Source organism: Protopterus annectens, chromosome 7.part0 (assembly GCF_019279795.1).
Source record: "Protopterus annectens isolate FY-2018-M chromosome 7.part0, PAN1.0, whole genome shotgun sequence".
Lineage (NCBI taxonomy): Eukaryota > Metazoa > Chordata > Ceratodontiformes > Protopteridae > Protopterus > Protopterus annectens.
This window is the reverse complement of record NC_056739.1, coordinates 1,668,678,068-1,668,693,589: the sequence shown is the minus strand read 5'-3', so window position 1 is coordinate 1,668,693,589 and position 15,522 is coordinate 1,668,678,068.

Here is a 15,522-nt window from a genome sequence, read left to right as displayed (position 1 = left end):
GCAGCTTTTATGACATCACCGTCCTCCCTGAGGTACTTCCATAGACATCACAGATGTAGCAAGAAAGGCCTATTTTGGTCCACAGTCACAAAGGCACTGTGAGTCACATGTATGGCATACATGTTAATGTTATTCTTGCTCCTACAAGAAGATATCCCACAGGTTATCTAGTAGGTAAATTAAATGTATCCAGCTATATAGAGAGTGTACATATGCAGCAACTCCCTCCATATATCCTTAATGTGTTGCAAGTGATACAGTATACCCACTAATGCCCTGACTAATTACATCAGTGTAGAACTAACAGAGTGTTGACTTGCAGTACAACATGGCACATGCAGAAACAAGAAAATCAGTCAACATGTGTTTGGCCAGCTGAAAGTTGCTTCCACCACATTATATGTCTGGTGGAATACTGAAGTATGACTTGGCCATAGCCTGTTGGATTTTTACAGTAGGTTCCATGATGCTACACAATAATCACAAGGAAAGAGGCAGATCAGCCCCATGATGTGGCTTCATAAGGCCAGGTATACACACCGCTGTCACTACAGGTGCAGTGATAACATTTGACAATGACTGTGAGGCAAAGCAAAACCAAGCAGCAACTGCAAAATACCTCTCCCTGACAGACATAGGCAATGTAGTGCAGACAAAACAGTATTATTTTGTTAAGAGATTCAATGTTTTGAGTTTTCAGTGTTTTGAATTTTCAAGATTGTACATTGTGGAATACTACACATTATGAAATGTATGCAAATTACTTCATAATAATGCAAAAATGTAGATGCATAGAGAAATGAGGCCATAGTGATACTGTGTTCTAAAGTGAATCCATATATACATATATATGTATACACACACGCACGTATATATATAAATATATAGATCCATGTCAGAGCCACAAAAACCCACATTATCCCCGACAAGATCACCGAGATGAGATCGCCGACACCACACATCCCCGACAAAGGTAAGTATATGTATTACGGAATGGAATCTATTCCTATTTCCGTAATGCAGTTAAAAAATAAATGAAAACATGTATAGGAGGGGGGCAAGCCCCCCTGCACCCCCATGTGGGGGCTGTGCCCCCCACCCCCCTACTTAACTATATCAACTCCAAGCTCGCACCACATTACAGATATGGGAATACATCCCATTCCACACTAATCACCATTGTTGGGGATGTGTGGTGTCGGCAATCTCATCTCAGTGATCTGGTCATCGGTAATGTGAGTTTTCGTGGATCTGACATATATATATATATATATATATATATATATATATATATATATATATATATATATATACACACACACACACACATATAATACATATAAATATGCATGTACAATCTGGCAAGCCATTATCTGCCTGCTGAAGCCTGGACACACCACAACTCATACTCCAACCTCTACCAATACAACTGATAATATTGCTCCACAGTTCAACTCCTACTTTATAGCCTTATCCTATCACTCATAAAAAAAACATTAATACCCCTGTGTATTTACTTACTCAGACTTTAGATTCGCTCAATTCCTTCTCAATTAAGCCTATACAAACTAACACTATAAAAAATCTTCTTTCTAAACTTAAACTCACAACCTTCACTGCAGATCAGCTTCCCAGTGACTACCTGAAAATTGCATCACATGCAATTTCCTTCCCATTTTCTATCCTTATTTACCAATCCATTAGGAACAATAGGTCCCAAAACTCTGGAAAACCTCTAATATAATCCCACTACACAAAGGTGGGAGACCCCCGAACTTATCAACTATAGGCCCATAGCTATTCTTCCTCCTTTTGCTGAGATCCTTGAAAAATGGGTTCACACACATCTACTACAGTATCAACAACATAATAACCTAATATTCCCTTCACAATATGGATTTAGGCCTAAACATTGCACCACTACAGCTCTCGTTAACTTCACTAATTCATTTATCCAGCTCAGAAACAATAGGCACAATATCTCCTCTATCTTTCTGAATATGTCAAAAGCTTTTGACACAGTTTCCCACTGGACACTTCTCAATGAGCTAACCTTTCGAAATCTATCCAAGTCCACCCTGTTATGTTTCTTAACTATTTTTCCGACCACCAACAAGCAGTCAAATGGAATAATGAACTATCACCACTGCTAACTGTCTCAGTTGGCATACCCCAAGGGTCAATACTTGGTCCACTACTATTCTCCCTATTCACAAATAAATTATCCACAGCCACTGAATATGCATAAATTATTCAATATGCTGACAATTCCTCCCTTATTTGCACTGCAGCCTCTATCATTTCACTCCTTCAAACAACCCAAAAAGCCTTCAATAACATTGAAAGTTACCCATCTGATGCTCGACTTGCTCTCAACTCAAATAAAACTAAGCTCATGCTCTTTACTAGTAACAAAACACATAGCCAGCATCCCACCTTCACCATGCTCTCTTCCAATAATACTATAATAGAACCAGTAGAGCATAATAGGCTCCTAGGAGTGACCATTGACAACAACCTGAGGTTTGACAATCACCTAGCCATAACCATCAAAAAGGTACATATCAAACTAGGCTCACTCTGTAGGATCAAACATTTTCTAACTGACTACATCAGACAAGCCATATCCAGAACCCACCTACTTTCCACCCTATTTTATGGTTCACCTATACTTACAAATCTCAGAAAAACAGAGTTAAATAAATTGGAATCCTGCTACAAAAAATAGCAAGATTTGTCTCATACTTTCCTTACAGATCACACCACTGCCATACATTGCAGCATCTGAAATGGCCAGAACTGCCTAATCTTCTGACCTATAACCAACTAACCTTCATATATTACACACTAAACCAATAAAACAAAAAAAAGCACCAAACCAAGCCAAGAACAACTACAAGGAATAGAGTAAGTCTACTTTAATCTCCACTTTTGTCACTTGGACTTCTTCAGAATAATAATACACACATTGCAACCAACTTAAATACTATTCTCTTAATTGTTAACACACAAATCAATCAACAACAATTCAATTAATCTATTAAGTTTTAAACACATACTGCAATGTACAAAAATGCTGTTAGTAAAAAAACAATGAAAAGTATTATCTGATAAAAACCGATACAAGTGCAAAATGTTGATGAAACTGGTACTAATTAAAAATACTTTCTTAGTGCATAACCTTCTGTTCTTTAGAAAACACTTCATATTTATAGCCTCATTGAGGTCAGGTTTCTTATCTACCTTTAACTTTATTTGCCATCTTGTTTCTCGTTGTCCCAGAGAGTTTTTGAATTCACCACCTCTAATGTCCAAGGTACAATGTTCCAAAATGGTGAACAAAAACTTTCTAACACCGGAACATTGCTGGCTGTGTTTGTGCAAGGCATTATTCCTGCCCAATTTCTTTATACCATATGCATGTTCCCTAATACGTTTATTCAAACTGCTAGTGGTCATCTCTACATAAAAATGTTGGCATTTGTCAGAAACCGCCACATAGACCACCACCCCCAGTCTTACAGGTTTAAACTCCATTGAAACATATGGTGTAAGGAATGTGTTGCAACTCGATATAAGGTCCTTCCAAAATTAATCTGCACATACCACAGTCATAACACTGGGGGGGGGGGGGGGTCTATGTGGCGGTTTGTGACAGATGCCAACATTTTTATGTAGGGATGACCACTAGGAGTTTGAATAAATGTATTAGGGAACATGCATATAGTATAAAGAAATTGGACAGGAATAATGCCTTGTACAAACACAGCCAGGAATGTTCCCGTTTTAGAAAGTTTACCATTTTGGAACATTGTACCTTGGACATCAGAGGTGGTGAATTCAAAAACTTTCTGGAACAATGAGAAACAAGATGGCAAATAAAGTTAAAGGCAGATAAGAAACCTGGCCTCAATGAGGCTATAAATATAAAGTGCTTTCTAAAGAACAGAAGGTTATGCACTAAGAAAGTATTTTTAATTAGTACCAGTTTCATCAACATTTTACACTTTTTTATCAGAGAATACTTTTCATTGTTTTTTACTAACAGCATTTTTGTACATTGCAGTATGTTTTTAAGACTCAATAGATTAATTGAATTGCAGTTGATTGATTTGTGTGTTAACAATTAAGAGAATAGTATTTAAGTTGGTTGCAATGTGTGTATTCATTATTCTAAAGAAGTCCTAGTAACGAAAGCAGAAATTAAAGTAGAGTTACCCTATTCCTTGTGGTCGTTCTTGGCTTGGTTTGGTGCTTTTTTGTTTTATTTGTTTACCTGCACACAGTACTTTTTGGAGTACATACTAAATCACCCAAATAGTTGTCCCTCTCTCAAATACCTTGTTCAACCTGACTTTAGCTCTAGAACACTAAGATCCATCAAAGAAGGCCTGCTAACAGTTACCAAATCTAACAACGGCTTTGGGGATTCCCTCTTCTCTAACCACATATCTAAACTTTGGAATACACTACCTCAAACAATAATTCATTGCATCAATACAACTAAATTTAAACATCTACTTAAGGAACACCTCATCGACAACTGGATGTACTCCTGCACAATCCCAGGCTGAATATACTATCTCTCCCATATAGCTCTACCAGGTCATACTACTTTATTTGATCTCTTTTTCAGGTTTTTGCCCCCCTCCCCAATTACTAGCATGAATTGACACCAAAAGTTCTGCCTCCTCCCTCTTCTCACTTTCTTACATATCTTGCTCTTTACCACTGTTGAGTCTAAGCACTGATCTTTTCACTCCTTATATTTGGTATGTTTACTCCCTATGCGAAATCACTGCATGTATTAGATAAGTTACTACTGCTCTATGATCTAAATAATGCCACTGTCTTATATAGGCTAGAAACCTATATGGTGTAACTTTTTTTTGCCTATGTTAAAATACTGCAGTTACTTGGCTTACATTATTTAGAGCCAACAGAAACCAGGCACTATGCAGAAAATCAAGGGGTAGGGTGCCTGTATATTAACAATAACTAGTGCACCAACTGTTAGTTGAATGGGTCTACTTCAGAAGACTGAATAACGAAATGACTGAATCCCAAAAGACTGAAAATTGAAAATACTGAATGATGGAATTTGCCCCTTCTCCACTGTTGTGCGATCTTGAAGTTGGCATATATAGTCATCAGGGGGTGTGTAGGGCATAGACCTCATCCCCCACATGAGGGGTGCAGGAGGGCTTGCCTCCTGCATTAAAAATGTGTTCAGTATTTTGAATTTTCAGTCTTTTGCTTTGTCAGTCTTCTGACGTAGACCCTTTCAATGGTGTGAGAATTACAGTGGTGTATATTCCCCCCAGTTCAAATACCTATGAGGCACTGAATATATTTTACTAGTCAGTCAGTGAGCCACAAAACCAGAATCCAAAGTTTGCTCACATAATAGGAGGTGATTTTAATCAAGCAGATTTGAAAACAGTTTTACCTCATTACTTCCAACATGTGGACTTGGCAACAAAGGGAGAGAATATTCTGGATAAGGTCTTTACCATTGTCAAGCTAGCATATAAGGTAGTGCCTCATCCACATCTGGGTAACTCATATCATCTCTCTATTATGCTACTACCAGCATATAGACCATTGATAATTAGAGGAAAGCCATGCAGGAAACAAATTAGGATATGGCCAGATGGAGCAATTTCAGCACTCCAGGACTGCTTCGAAAGCATGGAGTGGAATATATTCAAAGAAGGGGCTACTATGGACCAGAAATTTACCCTGGATGAGTACACAGAGTCCGTGATGACCTATATCTCAAAGTGTGTGGATGATGTGACAGTCAGTAAGAGCATCATCACATGAATGAAACAGAAATGAGAAACAGTGGAAAGGGTGAAGAGCACCAAGTTCCTGGGGCTGCATATCGCTGAAGACTTGTCTTGGTCAATAAACACTGATCTCATTGTCAAGAAGGCACAACAGCATCTACAATATCTAAGAAGGTTGAGGAGAGAAAAACTACCACCTTCAGTTCTCACAACCTTCTACAGAGGTACCATCGAAAGCATCCTGACTAGTAATCTCTTGGTGTGGTATGAAAACTCGACAGTTTTAGATTTCAAATCTCTCCAGAGGGTAGTGAATGTGGCAGAGAGAATTATCAGGTGCATGCTCTCATCTATCCTCAGCAGAGCCATGAAAATTGTCAAAGACTGCACTCACCCTGCCCATGGTCTGTTCTCGTGTTTGTTTTCAGACAGGAGATACTGTAGTTTGCGTTGCAAAACCACCAGATTTTAAAGAAGTTTTTTTTTCCACAAGCCATCAGACTTCTGAACTCCAATAATAACATGTATCATACTGGTTATCAAGGTCTGGAGCTACAATGCTGAAGTAATTCACAGACATATGCAATAACTCTATGAAAGTACAATATTATACCTTATGTGCAATATTAAGAATATCAAATTAACATTCTGTGCAATATGCCAAGTTAGCATTCTGTGCGATTTGAAATCTGCCTGATTCTTATCTGCACAATATATTATCTGTGCAATATTTTGGGTGTTGATGAAGACATGTAAGTGGAATAGTCTTGGTGCATGTCATCGTACGTGTTACTGCACTGCATAAATGTCTTACTGTTGTTATTGTTGGATTAGCATTAGTGTATGTGTTATTGTTGTATTAATATTATCAGTATATGTTGTATGGACTCTGAGTTCGAAGTAACACAGTTTCGTTCAGTTGTCTGTTGTGCGGTCTGCATGACAATTAAGTCCATTTTGACTTTGACTTGTCTTTGAAAATGGGTCCTTGTCCAGATGGACCTTCCCAATAAACAAATGCAAAATTAAACAAATAAATACATACATATATATATATATATATATATATATATATATATATATATATATATATATTTTTTTATTTTATTTGAAGTTTGTTTTCCAGGATAGTCCATTGGGCTACAAGGAGCCCATTTTCAATGGAGTCCTGGGGAGAAAAGCTCCAGAGAAATACAAGTACATAGTACAGAAAAAGCACAAATCCATAATATACATTTCAATTAAATGTTAAATACATATTTCAGATAGTACAAATCCATATCACACAATTCAAATAAATGTTACATAATACAGAAATAAAAAAAACAAGATTTTCATTAGCAAAATGATATCAGGTTAATTCAATAAGTAGTCTTTTTTTTTTTTTTTTTTTTAGGCAGTTACAGTGAGGTAATTTTTTTAGTTGTTGGTCGAATACACCCCAAGGAATGTAGAACATATGGAAGTAGTGGCAGGCAACAAATAAGTTTGGAAAGTTAGGAAGAAAGTGTGGTCAGAATTAGGTTGGATGAGAGCAAGAGCATTTCCATTGCGAAGTAAGATGTGGGTGCAGTGAAGTTTTACACAATTAGAAACTGCTGGTTGTGCATATGGAGGAAGGGAGAGAGTTCCAGAGGCGTGCAAGAGAGAAGGGCATCAATTGATTGTTAGCAGAATGTGTTGGTTTATGCAATTTAATTAGGTTTTGGGAGTGGGATCTTAGGAGACTATCTGGTTTATGCATTTCAAAGGTATTTGCTAGGGAGGGGCGGAGGGACGTGTTATGAATGAGCTTGTGTGCTTGGATGAGCTGGCCTGGGTATATGTGAGGAAGTTTGGTAATTCTAGCCAACTTAGTTGGTGAAGGGAATTACAGTGGTGGAAAGAGGCTCTATGACCTGTGGCAAATTTGAATAGTTTGTTATAACAAGATGAGAGTTTTGTTTTGAGGGAAGATTGTAGGTTGGTTAGGATAGGCGCACCATATAAAAGGGATGGGATGAGGTATTGAACTAGTCCGTTATTTTAAAATTTGAGGTTAATACAGGAGTAGAAATGACACAAGACACCAAGGCCCAAACTTAACAATTTATTAAGCAAAACTTTTCTAAATAAACAGTAAAGCTAATACTAGATAAACAGAAATTCTAATAGATCATGTACTTACAAGCATATGCATAAACAAAATCATCTTTGCCACTGATAGGAAAACTTCAAATCCTATCCAGTGCAGCTATCTGTTCAGTCAAGGCAAGGCCGACACTGGCGAAATGTCTCTAAGCTCATTTCAGGCTGGTGCTGTGATCAAATCCGGATGATGATTTCCATTTTAGCCTTTGAGCTTTCATAGTCTTTTTGAGTTGATAGAATATTGTAGAAAAATCTGACATTACAGGCTCATCATGAGTTGATGGAATATTTTAGAAAATTACAGATCATTTCCTAAGTTGTAAACAAGTCTCGTAATGTCTGGTCTTGTGCCTTACTTCCCTTTTTCAAAGAACAGTTAGCTCACAACCTTGTGATATAGTTCCTCTTTGAAATCCCCACATTCTGGTAAACATCTTTTAAGCTGATAAACAACTTATAGGTTAACAAAAGTTCAGTAATACCAGTAATCAGTGAGCAAGGCCTGCTCTTAAGCATATTGTATTGTTACAATATTAGCAGCATATAGTGAGGCAGTGGCATATCAAGAACTAGCAATAATCAATCTAGCAATAATTAAACATACACAGTGATATGTGGCTCGAGGCATAGCAAAAACTGGTAGACTGTGTGGATCCGTCACAGGCCACCCCTTGCATCGAGCAACATACGCTGTGTATCTCTTATAATGGTTAAATCTGACAACATCAGTTTGTACTTTTTCATCACTTTACAATAAATGCAGCATGATATTATGCAAAATAACACAGAAATTATTGTGGTCAAAAGCAAAGGATGCAATAACAAATTAAACCACACTGAAGCCTTAGATGACCACATACAATTATCATACCAATGCGAAACAGTTATATCCTGTATTTCATTTGCAATCTTTACAATGGTACCTTTATCTTTAATCATTTTAATCACTGTTTGATGCGCATCGTTTAGTGTTTTATTTAGAAGTTGCAACACTTTGTCCTTCCTGCTTAATCTGTTGAAAGTCCGGGTGGACTAGAGATGGCCATTTAAAAGTGTGTAATGGTTTTATGCTAGCATTAAATGTGACGTCCATCCATCTAGTCAGTCTAATTAATTCTCCAGTACAAAAATCAATAATTGCATGGATATTACTTTTACAGTATGCTCCACCAGTTGTGATTATTTCATCACTCCAGGCTAATTTACAGGAGGATATCACACAAACAGTGGTATCATTTAGTTGGTAGATGTCTGTACCATTTACTACATACCTGTGCCAGGTGCATTTTTCAGTTCTATTATGTAAGCATGGGTGAGGCTTCTTTTTCACCATCATGCATACCCACCCCTGGAGCCAGGTTTCACAACCTGCCACATCAACGGATACATCATTATGATCAATTAAAGTAGATTCAATTTGAGGTACCCACCAATTATTTCCAAATTGCAAGGGTAATGTAACAAATGGACAAACCTGCTTTGTCCCTTTTTTACTAGCAAGATGGTCAAAAATTAGTATACAAGACTTATTTTTACATGCAAAATCTATTGGTTTTAACCAATGATACAGTTGCAATTCCTTTTGCCAATAGGCTGCCTTTTTAGCCCCCCAAGTTTGAGTGAATTGCAAATATTGCTGGTTGGCAGCCAACTGAGATAAAATACAAAAAGTCTGATTTACTTCTGCTGTGAGGTTATTTAAAATCTGTTCTGTATATGTATTTGTATGTTCAATCCACCTCCACAAGACAGTTTGAGTTAAAATACCATCTGCAGTCCTTTGTTCCAGCTCGGGATCATGGTCTGCTAGTAGCTTAAAGGCCATATTTAGGTCAGTGCCCAAACGGCTCAATTTGCTACGTAGGGTATCTATATCTACACTGTTTAGGAATCCAGTCCCTGTTCCAACTGCACCTAGTGCAGTACCAAGAATACCTGTGACATCACGTTTACCTCTTCTATATTTGTAATGTCTGTATTTGATATGCAAAGAATCAACCGGCCATAATTGTACAATTTTACAATGTGGATACCTGGTGGTAATATTAACTGCTGACATGTTAACTATCATTTTAATACATTGTATAACTCTAGCACTACTTACAGTTTTACATCCTCTGGTATATCTTACCACATGTCCCAAACCATTAAATACAGTTGAACTATTGTCCATGGCATATATCTCCAAATCCGGAGATAGGGTTTCCCCGGTGTCATTTTCCTTTGAAATTCAGCTATGCAGGAGGAATCTAATGGAGACTTAGCTAAAGGAAATCCTGACTCATTCAGCCTTTGGTACAGATCTCCAAAAGGGTTGGAAACACATTTTTCAGGATGTCTATCACAGTTCAGTCTACATACAGTTGTAATGTTTTCCGTCTGAGTGATGTTTTAAGTTAAGGCAGGCTTGGGTGTCACCGCATATAGATGGTCTCCCAATTTCCAATAAAAGTCACAGTCAGCTGTTAAATTTGCAACATCTTCCCCTTCGAATAGAGGGATAGGATTAAGACAGTCATATGGCCCATCTAAGTGTTGTCGTCGGAAAAGGTTGGCTCCTTCCCAAACAGTGGCAATAATCTATGGAGAGGAAAGTACAATGGTTGTTTAGCAGAATCAAGTAATACTAAAACAGTATCACCAGGTCCATCACAAATTACTGTCCCATGTTCATTTGGCTGATTGGGTGTGGTCACTATAACTTTTGTTCCTAGCCATTTGCTTGGTTAGCTATCACAGTCTTGTAGTAAAATAACAGCATCTTGATGCATACAAATTTCTACTAAAGGTTGTCCTTTCTGAATCATTTGTGTCTTGTTATCTAAATTGATAGCCTTCACTATCACTTTTCATTTTGGCTCCCATAATGTAAAAACCTCCCAACTTTTTCTTAATAGCCCTTTTTGCCCCCAGTGTCAATTTTCTGGGAGAAAAAGTTTCCAACCTGTCTCAACTAATAGTATATTTTGTGCTGGCACTCTTTGTTCAGTCAATGCACATAGCCAGAATCGAGTTTGATCAGTATTTGTCAAAAGAGGGTATATGGCATTCGGATTCAGCTTTTTTATTTTTAAAACACAGCAGTTGGACCGAGTGTCATTCATATGCATTTGCAAGGGAGCTCCTTGATGCTTCCGAGGTCTATTATTCAGCTGACTCACAGCTAATTCTAATACCTTTGCCCAGCCTCGTAACGTTCCATCATTTGTGTTCTTTCGAATTTGTTCTTTAAGGAGCCCATTATACCTTTCAATCAAACCAGCAGCTTGGGGATGATATGGGATATGAAGCACCCATCGGACTCCATTTTCCTTTGCCCATTTTTGAACCTCTGCTCCGGTAAAGTGGCTGCCTTGGTCACTTTGGATTTCAGTGGGAATCCCATATGTCATACATAATTTATTCAATCCTTTTAACACTGCTTGCTGGTTTGCCTTTTTGCATGGGGACACCATTAGTAATCCTGAATAAGTGTCCACCATCGTCAGGCAGCATTGCTGATTTTGATCCAGTGGTAAAGGACCAATAAAGTCTACTTGCCAAATTTGTGCTGGACGACTGCCTCTGTGAATGTGTCCACATGCTTCTGCTTGCAGTTGTTTTTGTTTATTTCTTTGACAGATTTCACACCGCTTTATAACATCTGTAGTTATTTCCTTATTCAACTGCATACCATGCCTTCATGCCCATTCTATTGTCGCATCTCTTCCCAAATGCCCACTCCGATCATGGGCCCATCTTGCCATGTTAGCACTTTCGGCTTTCTCTTTAGCAACACGTACTGCAGCCATCTTATCTACCTGCTGGTTATGCCTCCTTTCATTTGTTACAAGTGATGCATGGGCATCTACATGTCCAACACTGATTTTGCATTGTTGAGCTTTTTTTCAAATCCGTTGCCAGTCTTCTGAACCTCCCCATAGAGGTCTGCCATGGATCTTTCAATCCTGTTGTTGCCAGGCAGGTAACCAGGTTGTCACTTCCTTAAAGACTGCCCAGCTGTCAGTATAGATGTATGCTTTATCTTCAGGTGATAAACTATCGATGACCAGGGCAACAGCTCGTAATTCTGCCTGATTATTTGAACCGGCAGTACCTTTGTCAAATAACAGTTTCTGTTCGTGGACAATAAGCCACTGCAGTCCAGGTCTTACCATTTGATCCAATTTTGGCAGAACCATCAGTAAACCATGCAAATTTCTGTTTATCTGCATCCAAATTATCAAATAGTAATGCTTCAGTAATTGGAGACTTTGGAAGCTCATGTCGCTGTTGTTTTATCGCGTCAGCATCATCCGGAATTACCAGTCCAGCCAACTGTTGTTGTACCTGAGACACTCCAGGCACGATGTTGGCCCTTTCCTGTAAATACCACTTCCACTTTTGTACAGTCGAAGATTGTGCTATCAGGGTTTTCATCAAAGTATTGTCTCGTAACCACCCCTGGATTGGGTAGTCTATCTTAACTGTTACTGTTTATTGTTTAGTTATTCCTTCCACATGAATTAATGCTGTGTACACTGCTAGTACATGCTGCTCAAGGGGGCTATATCTCACCTGTGCTCCAGTTAGGGATTTGGACCAAAATCCCAAGGGTCTCTTTTTTCAGTGTCATCCTTCTGCCACAGCCCCCAAGACATAACATTATTGGCAACTGTTACTTTAAGGACGAAAGGTTGCTGTGGATCAACTGGGCCCAGCCCCACACTATGCTGTAGAGCCTTTTTTGCCTCTTTAAAGGCCGCTTGTTGCTTAGGACCCCACTGAAAGTCACACTTTTTCCTAGTTACATAGTGAATGGGTTGCAAAATCAGTCCGAGGTGAGGTACAAATGCTCTCCAAAAGCCCATTGCTCCCAAGAAGGCCTGTGCCTGCTGTTTCATTTTTGGGACTGCAATTTTCTGGATACTCTCCAGTGCTGCTGCAGGAATTTTCCTTTTCGCTCCATTCCAAATTATACCAAGGAATTTTACTGATGTCCCTTGTTGTGTTTTATTCTCATTTATAGCCCACCCTCTGTTCTGAAGGTGCTGAATTACAGTTTTTAGTATGATATCCACATAGATTTTTTTCCAGTAATCATTATATCATCAATGTAATGAAAAATAGTCACTTTGTCCATCTGTAACTTGGCTAGGTCTCTAGCCACTAGTCCATGACACAGGGTAGGGCTGTGCAGATATCCTTGAGGTAACACTTGGAAGGTATACTTCCTCCCCTCCCAGGTAAAAGCAAATTGGGCTCTGCTTTCTTCCGCTATCAGAATAGAGAAAAATGCATTTGCTAAGTCCAAAACTGCATGATATGGTCCAGCAGATGAAGACAATCTTTTCACGATTGTAACAATGTCTGGAACAGCTGCTGCTAGGGGTGGGGCCACCTTGTTTAGACCTCAATAATTTACAGTCATTCGCCATGATCCATCAGGTTTCTTTACTGGGCACACCAGACTGTTGAATGGACTCACTGTTGGCTCAAGTATGCCAACCCAAAGTAGTTCTTGGATCATCTCAGTGATCTCAGCGTGCCCACCTGGGATATGATATTGTTTGATGTTCACTATCGTTTTAGGCATGGGAATATAAAGCGGTTCCCACTTAGCATTGCCTCGGACTACAGCCTTAACTGCGTTGACTGAACAATGCTGCACTCCAAAGCTAAATGGCACTACAGTGGTTTCCAAAGTTTTACCCTTTAACACATCTATTCCTAAAATGTGTTCAGGTACTGGAGCTATTACTGCTTCAATGTAAATAGGAATACCATCCCCAAAAGCTATCTTAATTTTGGTTTTGGTACCTAGTGTCTTTGCCCCTCTATAACCATCAATTTTTACATACTGTCCATGAAATTTACGGGGGTTGCCTGCAAAAATGGTTACTTCTGATCCTGTGTCTACCAGAGCCATCACATGTTGTGGCCCTCCCCTCCAAAAAATGGTAAGGGGTACGTAAGGGCGTCAGTCCCCAGGTGTAATTGCTCTTACTGTACCCCTAGCTACTGGGGACCTGCCTACTAGTCAATTTGTCTCTTTTTTCAACCGGGGTTATCCATTTCTTTCCTCCCCAATCTCTCATCATTAAATTCCCCCTTTTGCCACTGTGCTAGCTTCTCATCAGTAGGGATGTCAGGATATAATTGATTCCATCCTACCTTCCCTTCAGTGGTACTTCTGGTTGGACTTTTTGTAGGGGTTTGCTTTTTACTCTCAGAACTTGAACCTTTTTATTTTTGTTTTTGCTTCCACTTTTTATATAATTCTTCAGTAGCTATCCCATCTATCTCCGCAGCTTCAATCCCCCACCTTAACAGATCTAGAAACATTTGCTTTCTTGTAACTTTTTTCAGATTTATCTTTTGATTTCTCCGCATTTGCCTTTCTAGCTCTTCTCTGTTCTTTTTCTTCCACTAATTTTGCCATCTGATTTAGAGTGGCTATTACATCCCATATCTGCTGACCTACACAGCCTTCCAGGGCAGCCATCAGCTGCCCTTTCCACCACTGTGGTGCATTTTTGATCAATTTGCTCCTCATATTGCTAGTCATAATTTGTGTATCTGGTCCTTTCAGAAGCACTAATGTCCCATTCCTCAATTCCAGTGAGTAAACAGTAGCCAACATAGCCATTTCTCTTAACTGCTGTATTGCCTCTGCTATTGTTTTCCAAGGCTTATGTTCATCAGCTACTGCTGTAGCATCAGGCCAAGTAGCGTGGAAAGCCGAGGCTAACCACACCACCAGTGTATTCACCTGGGGATCATCATGATTTACATTGTTTACTATTTGCTTTAATCGTGGGTGAAACACCAAACATGCACATTGGTGCATCTCTTCAGCATTTAGAGACACCACTTCTCGCCCTGTGTCCCAAACCCAAAGAAACCATGCTAAAACAGTTTCCCCTGGCCTTTGTTTATAGATTCGGATTATATTCAATAATTCAACTTGAGTATAACTCCGCACCTCAACCCATTGTTGTGGAGCTGCCCCCCCAGTATACTGTCCCTTTTTCTCAATAACTGGGCGTGCCTCCACTGATGGAGAATTTACTATTTAAAAATCACTATCACCCTCATCTGTCGAGGTGAGATCACCTTCCCACTCCTCAGGATCAAACTCTGCCTTACACAGCAAAGCACAAACCCGAGGCCTTGAGGGTGGATGGCGTAGTTTTCTCCCATTTCGTTGTCTATGCTGTTGAATTATTCGAGTAGCTAGAGTCACTGAATTAGATTTCCAGTGTTCAGCTTCCTCCCCTACTTTAACAAGTGCCATGTTTGCCTTCTCCAAGGCATCTCTATCCAATCTATGTGTATGTGTATGTTCTTTACATTGCTCTTCTAATTCTAAAACTTTTTCTTTTAGTTTCTCTACATCTCTGTCTAATTCCTGAATTGCTTCAAAGAACAGCCATCCAGCTGCTCCCACACCTTCCTTCACCTTTTTCCCCTTATCATCCAGTTTTAGCTCCGATAAAGCTCTAGCTAGACTATCAGGGTCTGCCTTAGGTTTTTCCTGCAAGGGTTTTGGGGAAGGAGGAGGTGAAACTTGACTTAATACCTTAGCAAGAGGATCCCACTTCCCAAATAATGCTGTCAA